At 43.2% G+C, this 18,253-nt stretch overlaps 1 protein-coding gene across 1 annotated transcript in view; it reads right to left on the reverse strand.

The window, feature by feature from the left end:
- The window catches only part of LOC124722851 (ecdysone 20-monooxygenase), a 163,365-nt gene extending 145,845 nt beyond the window's left edge, over window positions 1–17,520 (reverse strand). The window contains exon 1 of the mRNA XM_047247976.1: window positions 17,483–17,520. The gene's annotated coding sequence lies outside the window, so the exon portion shown is untranslated. The remainder of the gene's footprint in view (window positions 1–17,482) is intronic.
- Window positions 17,521–18,253: the final 733 nt, after the last annotated feature.

An 18,253-nucleotide genomic window follows, 5' to 3' on the forward strand; every position in this document is an offset into this window, starting at 1 on the left:
ATCCCTGATGCGCTGATGCAGCCCTGGAGAATGGCGTATTGTATCACAGCCGTCCACAATACGAACACGAAGAGTCCCTACATTTAGTACCGGGGTTGCGTAGACAAGAGCTTTCAAATGCCCCCATAAATGAAAGTCAAGAGGGTAGAGGTCACGAGAGCGTGGAGGGCATGGAATTGGTCCGCCTCTACCAATCCATCGGTCACCGAATCTGTTGTTGAGAAGCGTACGAACACTTCGACTGAAATGTGCAGGAGCTCCATTGTGCATGAACCACATGTTGTGTCGTACTTGTAAAGGCACATGTTCTAGCAGCACAGGTAGAGTATCCCGTATGAAATCATGGCGGTGAATCGAGGAAGTACAGTACATACTGACGAAACTAAAATGAGCTCTAACATGGAAATTAAGCGTTTCCGGACACATGTCCACATAACATCTTTTCTTTATTTGTGTGTGAGGAATGTTTCCTGAAAGTTTGGCCGTACCTTTTTGTAACACCCTGTATTTAAGCGTAGAGAGTACGGTCCCTCACCTGATTCCCTCTTTCTGTGTATAGTTTAACGCCTCGTCGATAACTAGGTCACTCCGAACGGTTCACTAGCTTAAATTGGAGGAAGACAGCGAAAACCATGCCCTTACTACAGACATTTCTGTTAATCTGGAATGCCTCAGTGAAACTTCGGTTAATTAAATTTAGAATGGCAACAGTGGTAATACTATCTGGCTCCATCACATTTTTGAACGTGAAATATTTGTCTACAGCATGAAATATGATACGAATATCTCTGTCAGTTCTCCTTGATGAAGTGGTGGAGTAACCTTTCCGGTAAACCCCTGCACTTATATGCAACGGTGTTCTGTATGTAATTCGTAAAGAGCCGTCAAGTTTACACTTTGATCAATCAACGCTCGCCGCCGGTGTGGCCGTGCGGTTAAAGGCGCTTCAGTCTGGAACCGCGTGACCGCTACGGTCGCAGGTTCGAATCTTGCCTCGGGCATGGATGTGTGTGATGTCCTTCGGTTAGTTAGGTTTAAGTAGTTCTAAGTTCTAGGCGACTGATGACCTCAGAAGTTGAGTCGCATAGTGCTCAGAGCCATTTGAGCCAATCAACGCTCTGCAGGCCGTAAGAGCATCAGATACGAAGCGGTTGTACTCTTTGGACGTGAGATATTTCTGAACAGTTCGAAAATGTATTTCACTGCGAGACTAGCAGACTAGCAAGAATGTGAAGTGGTTAAAGAAAAACCTGAGAACTGCAAGTGGGTACGAATGTTGGATCTCCCAGAAGACATTTAGGTACGAAACATGTTCGTCGCATTGTTCTAGGAAGAAGCTTCTCAGCAGTAAGGCAGGATGTGTTGAACAAGAAGCAAGAGAGAAAAGAAACAAGAGTGAAGAAAAAAATGAAAATCGCTAAGTTTTATGAAATATAGGTAAGTGTTTTACTGGTAAGTTCTTGTATCACCCCAAGAATTCTAGCAGATAACTCATACAGAGTATAATGTGAAATAATAAGATACAACTTCTTAAAACTGTATGACCCAGGTAAAGTTCCACAATCTACAGGCATAGAAAGTTCTTTACACAATTCTATTTAAAATATTTCTCATAACACATTTCCAAAACGAGTGTATGAGACTCAGGAAACTGTCAGTTCTAGGTCAAGTTAGCATGAGTTGTTGCATGCTTTGCTTATGAGAAGATTACCATGCTCGGAGGTGAACTGTACTAGGTTCCCCACATACTGGGACTCATAACTAAAGCAAACGAGGACGTAGCACCCATCTTTGTCAAAACTAAGCTGTGCTGCCACTCTAATGTCATCACCGGGGGGAAAAGGACAGCTCAGGAGCTTCACAGTGTCACAACAGAGAAAGACCAGGCAACTAAACATTTAACAGCTTCCTGACAAATCACATCCGTATTGCAGACAAGGATTCGAAACTAAACCAATGACTTTCGTGGCTAATAGCTTAATCTGCTGAGTAAGCCAGACATACTTCAAGACCTGATCCCAAGTTTCAGTCTGCCGATATACTCTGGAAAAAGTAAACAGTCCTACGACTTACCAGCGTCAACGTTTTCGGTACAACGGAATGAGAGCAAGGGAAGGTTTAAGATTAATGTCCCGTCACTGCATAGTTCACTAGAGTCGGCGACTTATTTAAGACACATCTCAGCATTTGTCGTATATTCTATACAGAAATCTCGGAAAACCTGAATCATAGCGATTAAGCAGGAATCTGAACCCTGATTCTCCTGAAAAAGAATCTGCTGTGAGAGAGATTCGACCGAATATCGGGAACGTCTGGGACCATCAACAGAGGATCGTCGGTTGTGAGCAGAAAGACGAACACCGAGAAAACGGATAAGCGGAGACGGCACTAAGGGTAAACAAAGTTCAACGAATAATCCGGAGAGAGAGAAACTGAGACAGCGGAGACCAAGAACCAATGATACGCTGCGACGAGACAATAGTGAAGCGAATGCATCACTTACAAGGGGACAGCGCCTATTTGTTATCACCGATTGCGTCCAGCTTAACGGTGTATGTAGGACATGGTCAGGAATGAAAGTGACAGAAGCGGGACCTCCAGATACCCAAGCGCTTAGGAGAGGGTTGGGTTGGGTTGTTTGGGGAAGGAGACCAGACAGCGAGGTCATCGGTCTCATCGGATTGGGGAAGGATGCGGAAGAAAGTCGGCCGTGCCCTTTCAAAGGAACCATCCCGGCATTTGCCTGGAGCGATTTAGGGAAATGACGGAAAACCTAAATCAGGATGGCCGGACCCGGGATTGAACCGTCGTCCTCCCGAATGCGAGCGCTTAGGAGAACATAGCATTTTTGGTGCAGGTTGGGCTAGGCATAAGCCATTTATGAGTTATTTATTTATTTATTGCAAATTTAAAGACCTACTATCTGATATTTCAAAACAGGTCGTACATATTACGATTTTCGTTTGTCATCTTTTTTGTAGTTTTTTGTTTTGTATTTTATGTGCAACATTTATAAAGAATAACACTTTTTTAAATAACAATCTCTTAAGGTTCAAATATGAATAAAATTTTGTTGTTTTAAGATGAATTTAGAAAGATGATATGATAGAGGATAGGATAGAGAACAGACTGGCGGCGAATACCTCGGAATGGTTTCTTCGAGCTGTTGAGCTCCGGTCACAACAAAATAGTTTGTAGTCAGTAGTACAGAATGGCATAAATAAATAAATAAATAAGCCATTTATGGTAGCGTAGTTTCCAGGCAGTGGTTGGCGCTGCGGTAAGAATGCAGCACGATAATCAAAGGGTCGTGAGTTCGATTCACTATGATGGAGTTCTATTGTTTGCAGTTTTTACGTTACTTTCACTGCAAATAAACCGAAATAATGCTCACTTGTTTCGTAAAAGGCATGAAAAGGAAAGGAAAAGGAAGGTTTGGAATTGCAAATATACTTCCAAGAAAGAACTTACGACGTCCTCGAGGACTCTGTAAATATCTTTCCAAGAACGGGTTGTAACTAATTTTTACAGGACTGCTTTATATTCCATTAGTTTCATTTTGATCTTCGTACAGCCCTCGGCAGTTGAACGCGAACAACATGTTCCAAGAGCAGATAAAATGATAGCTATGGCTGTGGAGGGTGTTTACTTGTTAGCTTTAGACCGAGTAACGCCAGGTTTTCGATAATATTGTGACAACACAGTGAGAGTATTGTTTTTCTACAGAAACCTTAAAACAACCATATAATTGTAAAAAAAAAGCGACAAGATACCGAGAAAATGAGGCTTCCACTGTTTTTACGGCGAATATCACCCCAGCACATATAAATCATCGATGGTAAAATAACAAAAGTATCTAATTGTATGTACGAAATTCTCGTATAAGCCTTACCATCCGTTCGTCAAAATTTATTTGCAGCCCCAAATATCTTTTGCTGTCCTTTTTATGTCTTTTATGAAAATCTTAATAAATGCAATAAACTGAGCATTATTTCGGTTTATTTCCAGTGTAAGTAAAGAAAAATTGAAAATAAAAGAAGTCCTACATTAGAAGTCGAACCCACAACCTGCAGATTACCGTTCTGTACTCCAAGTAGCGCGTTCAATATACGCTAACATAAATGGCTCAAGCCGCACCCAACCGGCACCAAAAACGCTGTTTTTTTCTAAAAGACAGGGCATCTGGATCTCCTACACGTACCAGACATTTGGCCGAAATCGGCGATAAATAGGCGTGGTCATCACGTTAGTCCCGTGTCGCTGTGCAGTGGAACTTACCGCGGCGGCGAGCTCCAGTTGGTTGGCGCTGCGGTAAGACGACGCTGGTTGTAACAGCCCCGCCTACAACCCGAAATGTAGTTGAGGCGTTTCGGTGTTTTTTCAGACAGTGTGTGCAGAACTGATTGAAAGCCATCATCCTGAATTGAGGCCCATTATCTGACACTATAGTTTGGGGAACTCCTTAGATAGCTGGAACATGATACAGCGCGTTTATTGTGGCTTCTGCTTATCGCATATGGGTATTTAGAGTATACGTCCAAACTATAGCCACGTAGTGCCCAGAAATGGGCCTGGAGAAGTCCAAAGGAATGTAGATCCATGGTTTATGGGGGATGTGTCGACCGAACATGGAGCACACAGTGTATGACTTCTCATAAGATATTGTCAAAAATGGTTCAAATGGCTCTGAGCACTATGGGACTCAACTGCTGAGGTCATTAGTCCCCTAGAACTTAGAACTAGTTAAACCTAACTAACCAAAGTGGAGACGTTATGCTGTTCGTTCTGAAAGACTAAAGCGTGGCTCGATTACCACTGCCAGCGGCTTTTTCCCTCGACGAAAGTGAACAGTCTCGAATTGGTAAACATGGAACTTCTTAATTGCAAATACAGTCGCTGACGCCTCCTTTTCTATTTGTGAGTGATTCTCTTGTGAGGGTGTGAGCGTTTTCCGACGCACAGCCGCCATCGTCTGTGTGTGCCGGCGCTGCACCAGTGTCACGTCGAGCTGCATCCGTGGCAACAACCAATGGAGATGATGGGGAGAACGGTAGAGTGCCGGATGCAGCATACACTTAACAATATGAAGGAGTGCTCACAGGCAGTTGTTCACCTGTACTGAACAACTTCTTGCCGGCCGTAGTAGCCGAGCGGTTCTGGGCACTTCAGTCCGGAACGACGCGGCTGCTGCGGTGGCAGGTTCGAATCCTGCCTTGGGCATGGATGTGTGTGATGTCTTAGTTAGGTTTAAGTAGTTCTAAGTTTAGGGGACTAATGACTTCAGATGTTAAGTCCCATAGTACTTAGAGCCATTTGAACCATTTTTGAACTGAACAACTTCCTTCCGCAACTGGTTTAGTGGTTGCATGGTATGGGCCGCTTGTGAGACGAACAACAGCTTGCATTTCTTGTAAATTTCGGGAACGGGTAGGCTTAGAAGCTGTTGCATTTAGATCAATGGGCTGGGTCCCTTCTTTATTTAGCAAGTACCAGAAGCATCCTACTTGCTCCCGGGAAAAGTGGCATTTGTCTAAGTCGAACTTTAGCCCTGCATCACGTGATGTAGAAAACAGTATGCAGAGGTTTCGTAGGCGTCACTTCACTCGTCTAGGTAGTTAGTGCAAGCGATTATGAACATGGTTAACTGCTCCAGGTACCTCTGGAAGATTATAGGACAGGAAGAGATCCTAAAAGGCAAGCTCTTGTATTTTTACAAGTCGAAGGGAGTGTTCATAAGTAAAATGTTACGCGACTCTTTATCCAGCGGTATTTGCAAATATGCTTCGGTAAGGTTGGTCTTAGAAAAATATTCCCCTCCAACAAGTTTTATGAGATCTTCTGGACGTGGTATAGGACAGGTTTCTATTTGTGCCTATGTATCGATTGTTAATTTAAAATCTCCACATAGCCGGAAGGAGCCATTAGGTTTCTTGATTATTACCAGGGTCGTACCCAAAGCGCTGGTTCAATCATCCCAGCCGCTTGGAGTCGATCAAGTACCTCCCTAACGGCTGTCTGCGAGGAGACTGGAATGGGCAGCGTCCGGCAACAACGGGGCACCGCGTCTGTTCGCAAACAGATATAAGCCTGGAAATCTGTGGCGTACTACAGGTCTGGTTCGAATATAGCTACGAATACGGCACAGAGGTCAAGTTCCCGGAAGGGGCGGGTGTCAGAGACGACCTGAACTTCGTCATTGATCTAGAATCAAAGCACAGGAACCGAAAATGTTTCCGGCTGAGTGACTATCGACAACAAATAGCATTATCAGCCTTGTGACCTTTAAGGCTGCGACATTTGTGAAATGACCCAGGAGGGGAACTGACCTGTCATCATGGCGCCCGGGTTCGATTCCCGGCGGGGTCAGGGATTTTCTCTGCCTCGTGATGACTGGGTGTTGTATGATGTCCTTTGGTTAGTTAGGTTTAAGTAGTTCCAAGTTCTAGGGGACTTATGACCATAGATGTTGAGTCCCATAGTGCTCAGAGCCATTTTTTGAACCTGTCATCATGCGCGACCACGGTACGAGAGGGTGGTGTGACTGATACTCGGAATCTAAAAAAGCGTACGTTTGACGATTTATCAAAGAAACTACAGCTGTTTTGTCCACCCGGAAACGGACGTCTCTGTTAGCTATTGTGAGGTTTATAAATTGCGAGCGAAAGGATCGCATGGAGGGACCACTGCCGGAAGTTCATGCGCTGTCCCTCGGCGTAAGTTACTTCCCCTACATGTACGCCAACTGCAAATAAGAAAACATTGAATGATGCGAATAAAATGTAGAGTCTACTTTGTAGTCTCTAGGACTCAGATTTAGTTCCGACTACTTGTGAAGCGAGTAAGCAGAAGCTAAGTCTAGGTATCTCTATCCTATTTAGTGGAAAAAGTGCAGGGAGAGTCAATAGGGGTAGATACCACCCAAGGGGAAGATACAAGTTGTTTTTCACTGTGGACCAAATTGAATCGTCCCTGATCAGCACTTCTTGCTGGCTGAAATGAAGTGACTAACCATGGAGATACTCCATATCCTGAATCGCCAAGTAAGGAAGCACTCCAGTTGTAGCCTGAAATTATATTTCTAATTGGGCTACGTCTCCACATTGTAGCATCATGCACGCTACCAGGTCGTTCTGCACTTACGCCAGTAAATTTCTAACCAACCTCTACGGCAACCAGCACATTAATACAGGCATAACCTTTTTGACTGGTGTCTTTATCACCATATAATTTTGGTTTTCTAATTTCTTTTTGGGTGCAATCCAAAGCCCCGCCCCTAGAATAGTTGGTAGTCGAAATATGTTTTGCCATTATAGCTTAGCTGTATTAAATTCCTGCATTTTACACGGGAATCGAATCCAGTGGTGAGCTTTTAAAACTATGTGATCGATAACATCATTCACTGTTTTACACACTGTTGTCCCATCAACTCCCAAATCCTCGCCCACACCTGTCTGAAATCCAGGACCGCCAACACAACGAAGAAGTATCTCCATCCGTTTTCCGGAAGTAAAGGCTTCTCCAAGTGTTTAATCACTTATTTGCATAAATTCCGCAGTTAAAAAAAATCTACTTTTTCAGTTTTAAATAGCAACAGCTCTTTAAATCTACTAACATCTCTCCGAATCTGATAATGTATTCGTGTGTGGAACATCGCCAGAGCATAGATTGTGCTTATGAGCTATCACGTTCCACCACCGTCTTAAGAATAACCAAGACGTATCCCAGCGTGCAAAATAGATTCTACTCTTTATTCACAGCTTAAATCTAGCCCGTTTGGGAAAGCGAAGATACATCTGGCATATTAGAATCTACAAAGTTTATTCATATACAAATTACACTGATGAGCCTAAACATTATGACCACCTGCTTAGTAGCTTGTTTGTCCGTCTTTGGAACGAAATACATCACTGATTTTGCGTATCACGGATCCGACAGCTTGCTGGTAGGTTTGTGAAGGTATGTGGCATTAGATGTCTACGCACGGGTCATGTAATTCGCGTAAATAACGGGCCTCTGATTTACGTACGCGGTGATGGCGCCCAATAGCGGCCCATATGGGTTCTATAGGATTTATATCAGGGGAATTTTGACATCAACGTGAGTTCGCTATAATGCTCCTCAAACCACTGTGGCACGATCCTAGCCCCGAGACACGGACAATTATACTGCTGAAAGATAACATCGCCGAAGGGGAAGATATCAAGTATAAAGGGAGGGAGGTGATTCGCAGCTGTCAGCGTGTCTTCGATTACTACCACAGGTCCCATGCAAACTCAGGATAATGTCTCCCATAGCATAATACTGCTCCCACCAGCCTGCGTCGGAAGCGCACTGCACGTTTCGAGCCGCCATTCGCCTGGATAACGGCGTTTGTGGAGACGAACATCGACTTAGTGTAACAAAAATGTGACACATCCGAAGAGCGGACACGCTTCCATTGATTGACGGTCGAATCCCGATAGTCCCGTGTCCAGTGAAATCGTAATTGACGATGTCGTTGGGTCAACATGTGAACACATAGGGGTGGTCTGCTACGGAGCTCCATGTTCAACAATGTACGACGAACGGTGTGCTCCGAAACGCTGGTGCGTATGCCAGTATTGTGCACTTTCGGCAGAGATACCACATATCATCATCAATCCTACTTACAGAGCAGACAAGCCTTTGGACCTCTAGTTCTGTGAAGAGCCGTGGACGTTTAACCATTTAGCGCCTAGTGGTAGTTTCACAGTCCTAGCTCTTTCCGTAGATGCTCACGACAGTAGCACGTGAACATCCGACTAGCTTCGCCGTTTTTGAGATACTCATTCACAGGCTTTGCGTAATAATAATCTATCCTTTGACAAAGTCTCTTATCTCAGTGGATTTCCCTATTTGCTGCCCATTTCTTCGCTAGGGTGATCGCCCATCCGTCTCCCCTACACTAACATACTTTTCATAGCGTGTCACGTGCCCGCAACGTCAGCAGGTGGCATCCAACCTTGCGGTGACAATGGTCATAATGTTCTGGCTGATCAGTGTGGTTACTTATTAAAACCTTGAAAGACTTAGCTACATCACTCATTATTACAATTATTGTTCTACTAACTCGCATTTCCTAGATGATTAGCATTTCTACCTTCTCTTCGTTGGTGTACATCGTCTCGCGCCAACTTTCTTTTGAAGACAGGTCATTGAATGACCGGTTTGCATTTTCCTTGTGTTTCAATTTTTTTACTGACAGCTCTAGGAAGTAGAAGTGTTACGTTACCCCGGGTTCTAGCTCCGTGTGCTGGTACGGGAGGATCGCAGTTAAATTTGTATCACGTTCTTAATAACGTCATGTTTACGTGTTACGTGAATGGGGTGGGGGGGCTAGGAGCGGCACATACCGGAGTAATCAGAGAAATTTTGAGCTGGTCCAGCCTGGTGCATTGGGGGGGCGGTAGGAATATCAGTGGGCCGAGGCGCAAGGACATGCAGTGTCAGCTGTGAGGCGGTCGGGCTGTCGACAGATAAGGTGGCAGCTATCTCCGAGGCACAGCCGCGCGCCCTTTGAGACCAGACGTCCTTCTGTCTCATCGGGTAGCATCAATGCAGACACTCCTCACCTATGTCTTTGATGCCTCGTCAGTGCTATAAAGCGTCTTTGCTTCTGTCTGATTATGCAATTCACGTTCGGGAAGGCAGCTTCTACTGAATCATTGTCGAAGCTGTGGAACAAATCCCCAAAATTTACAGCCATTATTTAACCAAATAAAATATTCTGATTTGTCTGGCTCTGTCATTTTACCCCCGTTTCTAGGATTCAACGTTTATTCCCATTACTAAAGCCTTTCTCGGCTGCCACCGGTCTTCGAAAATTGAGCACTACAGAGATCGACAAACAGTCGTGCTCGAGACAGATTTCAGTAGTGAAACTGAAACTTTGAGTCTTGAAGACTGAAAATTTGGGCGATTAAACAATTCAGTTTCAGACCACTTTAGAGGCTAAAAGTTAGTTTACCTTTTAAAATTAACCAACTACATTTTTATAACCTCTGAAGATATCTTCCGTGAAAAGGGACGAAACGTAAGACACAGGAACATGTCACTGACCACGGTTTAATGTCCGTAAAACGATTCTCACTTAGATATAAATACCGGCCTGAATTGAACGATCATCACGTTTTTTTCGGGAAATAAATTCAATGTCCTGAGTCTGTAACCTCGGTTGTCAGTAGAATTCATTTTGAAAATTTGCTTGACCTTCAGTTTTGATAACTGTCGTGTATGTGAAAAATTCGTAATCGTTTCAATAGTGTATATGACGTTAAACTGTAAGTCAACGCCTAGTCTGAGGAAAGAGACGACATACCAACTCCTACAGGGCGTTGTGGTGCTCAACCCGTCGTCGTGGGATGGATGTTCAAACAGACGACCCTGTTTCATTAGAGATGCTGTGTCTTAACGTTCCACACAAACAAGGTCCGTTGAAAGAAAGGACATTTTAACATTCGACAAATAAAAAACTGGCTTGAGAGAAATTTGTGAGTCTTAGGAAAACCTATTCAAAATCCGAAAGGTCGATCACTCGAGTACCAAAGCTCGATCTGAACTATCTTCTGGTTTTGGACGGTTTGCTACCTGAGTACATGTTACTTAAGTCGAAAAATTTGGTCATGAAACTGAAGCAAATACCATCATTAGTTGCTCACGCACTCATAGCTACGAAATTCCTCTACCTCAATATTAAAAGGAGGGATAAAATTTAACGTCTTCTCAACTCTGCTCGAAATGAAACACCAGCTCGCACGCACAAAGATGGCGATCGTTTAGAAAGAATCATTCCGGCATTGCTCTGAAGTGACGAAGAAACAACAGAAAACCTAATTTACGATCGTCAGACGGGGATGTGGAAGTCTCAAATGCGGAATGCGAGTCTATTGCCTTAACCACTACTACATCACCTCATTTTGTTTGAACTCTAAAGACGGCTCAAACTCATGTTACTACTTTACCGATGTCTTAGGTTTCGCTTTTTGTAACATCTCCATCTCAATGAATGCAATGATAGTGTGTTCGGGAAAAATGTCTGTACAACTAATCGCTTCTGCACAGGGAAGAGTTATGACAACGCAGTCTGACAACGCAAAGACTCCTTCCTAAAGCAGAACGTTAATGCTGTGGTCTTTCGTTTCATCCCTCCAATTATATACCAGTTTAACAGTATAATTAATCCAAATAATTGCAGGGCTTGAAACTTAGATACCACTAAGTTCTGCGAAGGATGAAGGTCGTGGTAATCCTATAATGAAGCTTTGTTCTATTTCTGTATCCTTCAAGTCCCGACTGAGTCCCTTAATGAAGGAAGTTAGCGCTAAGTAGCTTCGCGAGCATATCGCGTCCGCTGTAACATCAAGGACAGACTCATATCACTAGTGTCATCTGCAGCAAAAGCGAGAATAGAGCAAAGGAAAATATCGAAAGAATCGTGCAAAAATAAATAAACACGCGAATTCGATGGATAGCTGAAGTGAGTGCGTAAGAGAGAGAGAGAGAGAGAGAGAGAGAGAGAGAGAGTGAGAAAATGGAGCGGCGGGGTGGGGGCATGGGGATGGGACTGATGGGAGTAAGAGGAGGAGGCAAGAGCAGGGGTAAGGGTCGAGGAGCGAGAGCAGACAAATTCTTGCTTGCTAATCCATAACCGCAAACTGTGCAGATTTCAGATCAGTGCTGACAAGTATTAAGCTCGATTATAGATATTTTTCAGTACTCTCCCGTTGTTGCGCCACAACTGCGCCATTCTGCATGTATATTGCGTAAGCTACTATAAAGTGTATGGCAGAGGGTACCTCATACCAATACTAACCCACTCTCTCTTCTAATCCATTCGGAAATGGAGCGAGAAAAACACAACTGTTCGTATGTTATTCTCACGGTACGTACTCGAGGTGTGAGATGGAGACATAGCCTGCCTTGAATGTAGATTATTTAATTTAATCCAACAGAGTAATGTGAGAACAGCATCGTCCTTATTTAAGCGATTTCCATTCAAACTTTGAACGGTGGTGTACTACCCTAGATTAGATATTAGATGGTCATTGAGTCTTGCATCCCGTTTCCTTCAGAGACTACACTTCCCAGGTCTTCCCAACGTTTCACCTTCCTAATTACTGGTTTCGCGTGTTGATTTCAACTGATACGTAGTATTTTTACTAGATATTTAAACACGGTGACAATTTCAAGAACCTTTCAATCAATTAATACAAAAAATGGTTCAAATGGCTCTAAGCACTATGGGACTTAACATCTGAGGTCATCAGTCCCCTAGACTTAGAACTACTTAAACCGAACTAACCTAAGGACATCACACACATCCATGCCCGAAGCAGGATTCGAACTTGCGACCGTAGCAGCCGCGTGATTCCGGACTGAAGAGCCTAGAACCGCTCGGCCACCGCGGCCGGCTAAATCGATTAATACAGGATTATTTCTTTCATTTATGGTCGTTACATACATGTAAGGCCAGTCCTTATTCAACATACTAAATTAAAATATTTTCTAAGCCTTTTGCGTTTTCTTACACTTATAGAGCGATCCTATTTCCCTGTAAGCAACAGTCACGGCAATAAACAATTTTGAGAGCTCTTGATCCAATTTGCAAGAAACTTTTATTTAAACTGAGAGTGTTAATGGTCTTACCACAGTTTCCTGGGGCACACCCGTTGGTAAATTTTTGTCTATAATTCAAACTTTTTTCGATCCAACGACACATATGAGAAAATCCTCACTATGATCTTAACCTCATTATCAGTCGACAGTGCGGTACAATGCTGAACGCCCTTCAGAAATCTACTAAGATTGCATCTAGTGGATCTCCTTCGTCTACTGTTTCCATTAGATAAGGATGATCTCATTGTCAACAGAATGTTAGCGAATAACTGATCCTACTTCAATGGAAGACGAGGGCATATTTTGTAAACCGGAAGAGTAAACAATAAACCATTTGCCAGAACGAAGCTCTCACCTTGAAGTAGGATATGCGCCGAGTTGAGGAGTTGAGACAGATAAAAATTGCGGTGTAGCGGAACAGCACGAATGTATTACTGGAACAAGGATTTCTAGATTGTTCGGGCAGACCCTGGTATAGAGTTCTGCAAACAAACAAACACACACACACACACACACACACACACACACACACACACACACACACCATCTTCAACGCTGTTTACTGCACAATCAGAAAGGAACGGAGAGTGAAGGGTTATCTCAATTGCTGGCTGGTAATATCTTTATAGGTTATAGGATGCTACAGTCTTCAGGTGCTGACGTAAATATCACGCTTAGTGGTAACAGTTGCGACATTCTTTGTTAATAATTGTCTGACGTAAAAGGAAGGCCTATGGAGCTCGCACTATAATTAAGAGACCTTGGGCACCACGAGGAAGACCAGCCCGTGTATCAGGAAACGTGTTTTCCAGTATTAATTTTAAGAAATGACTGAGGAGACTTAGAGGGTTACATTCAGAAATCTCAATCCTCTTCCCCGAGAGAATTTCGACCTGCTTTATTAAATCACCATATTTCAATAAACTCAGAAGTCTCAAGATCTTAATACGTCTAAAAGTAATTTAAATGGAGCTATTCACTCTTCAGCAACGTAATCTGGAGACCAGATTTCTCGTTAGCTTGCGTATTAAACCAAGTAGCGTAGGAGTGTACAAAAGTGTACATAACAGGAAATATAAAATGGCTATTCTGTAGTTTGCTACATTGACCACGAAGGTTAATTACCGTTATTTTTGAGATGTTTCGATGAATGAATAAGCTTTGAGGCGCATTCGCTTAAAATGTATTATGATTTTCCAAAGTGACAAAAGTAAAGAGAAATCTGTAGCCAAGTGTTTTTATTGTGCACACTGACGTGCGAACCAAGTGAAACAAAGTGTGAATTTCGTTATTAAGTATGCATAGCAAGGTGAGTGCATTGTTCACTTTCTCGAACTCTTCCGTAGTAATGTTAGTAGTGTTCGTAGTATGTGAACAGTGATCCCAAATGCTTACAGTTGCAATTCAAGTGCTTAAAAGCAGTGACATCTCACAATACAACGGCGACAAATTCTACGTTTTAGTTCCCAGCATGAAACAACTGAGTGTGTTTCCTGGACCGATCAGCATAGAACTCCTCGAACGGCAGATCTCTGCTTCACATCGGTAAAATCGACAGCTCTGTCGTAACATACACCTGTTGATTATCCATAATTAGGAAATTCACAGAAAAAAATCAGGAGCAGCTATCCTCGATTGCTTTTCTGATTTGTACAAAACGCGCTTCCTCATATTCTGGATCAATTCAACACAAATAAGGCACAACCCAAATTAATAAAACTCAGCAATCAGTGATATTCGTTTAGAAAAGTACCCTGTGGAGATTTTGATATTCCGTCATACTTCACAGCCATCTCGCGTGTTTCAATAGAAAAATTCTTCAAGAACAGTAGCGAAGTATTTGCATAATATAAATGTGTAAGATACGGGTCTAGAACAGGCTCTGTTGAGATAAAATTTGAACAGTCAGCCAGAGACAATTGTGCGATATCACAGAACATCATCAAATGATTTGGTGACGTGCTTTTCGTACTATACGTTTTCTGTCATCATCTCTCGCAGTGCAGGACCACGGGAGATTCACTACACATAATAAAACGTTACGTAACTTCTGATCACTTCATCCTTGAAACACAATAACGCACCAAGGGCCAATCGATTACTACAGATATTTTTATGTAGATCTCTTTATTTTAAAACCTTTTAAGAGTGCGTAGCGACTTCAATGAACAAAGAAAACTTGGCTATAACCGTTGTTGGGAAGATAAACTTAGTTTCACTAGAAAACTTACAGTGAAAATATGGCAGACCTTGTGCAAGGCATACATTAAGAGCGCACCTTGGTGTGCTCTTCAGCGAAATGCAAGTTTCATACGATTGTGCAAAATCCATTCATTAATGGACGTGGTTTGATATTGGTATTTAAAAAGAAATACTCGAATGCCACAAAAATTCCAGAAGACTAGTTGAAAATTTTCTTCCATATAGTTATGGGCACAAAAACAGATGTAACTTTTACATTCAATATAAAAATACACTTTTGTGAAATACGAGTACCGTCTGAAGGCGTAAGAAGTCTCGTCATTTCAAAGTTACACTAGACGTCAATGACTATTAGTCAAGTCAGTGACACGTACTGAGTCGATTACTTCCTCTTGCCACAGTAAAAATGCATTTTGTTAGTACTGGTGAATTACTTAGCAACCGAGTTCATCGACAGCCCATACGAAAATTAGACAACGAAGTAGCCGAGAAGTACTATAGTCACCGAGAAGAAGACAGAGATGTGAAACAGGGGCAGATTACTGAGTAATGCAATCGCTGTGCACCCTCAGTCCACTTGGTGTGAGGTGGAGTCCTATCGCGCTCCGGCTCGCTGTCTTTCTGGGAAACCACGCATTACCGCTGACAGAACGCCTACAGCTCTAATCTCACCAACTTAGCACCGCAAACGGAATCGCTAAGCCTGCAACGTGAATATTCAGCGCCTGCCGTTGTTTTATTACGCGATATTTCACAAGGCCGTAGCTCGTTTTTATTTTCTTTTATACGAGTCGTAATTGTTTGCTTAGTATGGAACGTCTTGTTGAGAGTGAGGTCATTAGAGGCGGAGCAGAATATGTATACCACACAAAAGAACATTCGAGGGAAGAATATTTGACAGTTTCTATAGTCTCCCCCTTTAAATATGAAGCACTAGGTGAAAAATTGAACCACCATGACCCTTTTGCACGTCACAACGAGCGTAGACAGTCTCACGAATAACGCACATATTGTTAGGAATAATTTGGTTGGGACTGCATAGCACGCATTTATTGACTAATATTCTCACAAGTACAAGTCCGCTGTTGCGAGAAGATGTTTGAAGATGAAATACAGAATTCCTGACGGTGGACGATATAAATCGTAAAAAACTGCATAGATGAAGATAAGCACTTCATGTAATTGCCATAATGAGAAACGGTCGAGTTCGTGTTGGGCGCACCGACTGCGTACAGATTCCCTCCCCACGAACTATGATTCCATGTGTATCGCTGAATGGTTTAAAGTGCAAGCTAGAGATGTTCCCTCGAGAGCTACAGGTTAATTATAGCCAGTTACCTGGCTCGACATTGACGAAACGGTTGAGTCTCAAAAGGGGTGGAGAACATAGACTACAAATATGACAATGAAAACCGCAAGGTGAGTGCATTGTTCAATTTCTCGAACTCTTCCGAAGTAACGTTAGCAGTGTTCGTAACGCGTTAACAGTGCTCCCATATGCTTACAGTCGCAACTCGAGTGTTCAGAAGCAGTGGCATGTTACAATACACTGGCGAAAAATTGTACGTTTTAACTCCCTCCGTGAAACAGCCGGGTCTGTTTCCTAGGCCGGTCAGCACAGAAATCCTCGAACAGCAGATCTCTGCTTCACATCGGTAATACAGACAGGCCTGTCGTATAATAAGCCTGTTGATTATCTATGATTAGGAAATTCGCAGAAGTAACCTGACACAGCGATCCTCAAAAGACTATTACTCTTTTACAGTTTTAATAAAACGCGCTCCCTCACATTCTGGGTCAATTCAAAACGAGTGAGGCAAAACTCAAATGAAGAAAACCGAAGAATTAGTGATACTCGTTTACACAAGTTCCCTATGGAGATTTTGATATTCTGTTATATTTCACAGCCCTCTCACATGTTACACTCCAAAAATTCATGAAATGTAGGAAAGTATTTGCGTGATTTAAATGTGTAAAATTTGTATCTAGAACAGGTCTGGAAAAGAAAAAACTTCAAAAGTTTGCCGAAGGTAGTACTGCAGCATTACAAAAAGTAGCAAACTGATACGGTGACGTTTCCTCCGGATTGTACATTGACTGACGCTTCCTGTCATACAGTGCAGGACCACTGCAGATTCACTAAACGTAACATAACATTATATAACTTCCGATCACTTCTTCCTCGGAACACAACAAAACACCTACGGCCAATCGATTACTACCACCAGTGACAGCTGCTGTGGTATGACAAAGGAGAAGACCGTCTCAAGGGCAATACACGAACGTTTTCCGCGCACGCAACAAAGGCAGAGAGCAGTCACTCGGCGAGACGACCGACCGCGATCGTGTTCCACCGCAGCGAAATAAGAGAAAACGCGGTGCAGGAAGTGGAAACTAACCTGTGATCAGTTCTTCCTCCGAGCGCAATAAAGCACCAAAGACAAATTACCGAGAGCTGTTGCTCTCATATAAAACCGAGCACCGAGGAAGAAACGAAAGGAGTGAAAAATTAAGTACGGAGCGTAGCACAAAATTTCGCGTAAGCCGGCGCTACGTACGCTGCTGACGTGGTCAGTTTTTGCCCCCGTCACCGCTTCCCCTGAGCCCGGCGCCGGGGAAGTGCTGTCGCGAAGCGGCAAATGCTTACCTGCGGCCGTGGCAGATGCAAGATGCTGCTAGCACGTGCGCTGTTGGCCGCACACTGAGGCTCGCTGCGCGCCGCGCCGCCTCCAGCCGCCGCCTCGGCGCGCCTCGCCGCCCCATTGGCCGACGCTGCGTCCACACTCCCATAACTCTTCCTCCTCTGCCCACACGCTCTCCATGTCCCCAACATGCATGGGACGTTCTCTGGCAGTTCACACCTGTACACAGCTAATAAAAAATTATGGTGCTTCTCGAAGAAGTAACCGTGACGGTTTCTTACGAGGAACCCCTTAAGTGCGAGGTAGCAAGTTCAGTCATAAGTAAAGCTCATTCCAAAGGGTTGTGTTAAAACTGATGACAGGAAAAATATTAGCTTCTGATGACTCACAACGTGCATCAGGAAGGTGAAAGAAACTACGTGTCCGGCAGGTGCAGAGATCGATCGTCTATGGGATGTACAGGGTGACAATTACTGAAATATACGAAATAAAATCGTCATAACATCTGTATATTGAGCAAGCAGTAAAGGAAACAAAAGAAAAGTTCGGAGTAGGTATTAAAATCCATGGAGAATAAATAAAAACTTTGAGGTTCGCCGATGACATTGTAATTCTGTCAGAGACAGCAAAGGACTTGGAAGAGCAGTTGAACGGAATGGACAGTGTCTTAAAGGAGGATATAAAATGTACACCAACAAAAGCAAAACGTGGATAATGCAATGTAGTCGAATTAAGTCGGGTGATGCTGAGGGAACTGGATTAGGAAATGAGACACT

This window comes from Schistocerca piceifrons, chromosome X, assembly GCF_021461385.2.
Source record: "Schistocerca piceifrons isolate TAMUIC-IGC-003096 chromosome X, iqSchPice1.1, whole genome shotgun sequence".
Taxonomy (NCBI): domain Eukaryota; kingdom Metazoa; phylum Arthropoda; class Insecta; order Orthoptera; family Acrididae; genus Schistocerca; species Schistocerca piceifrons.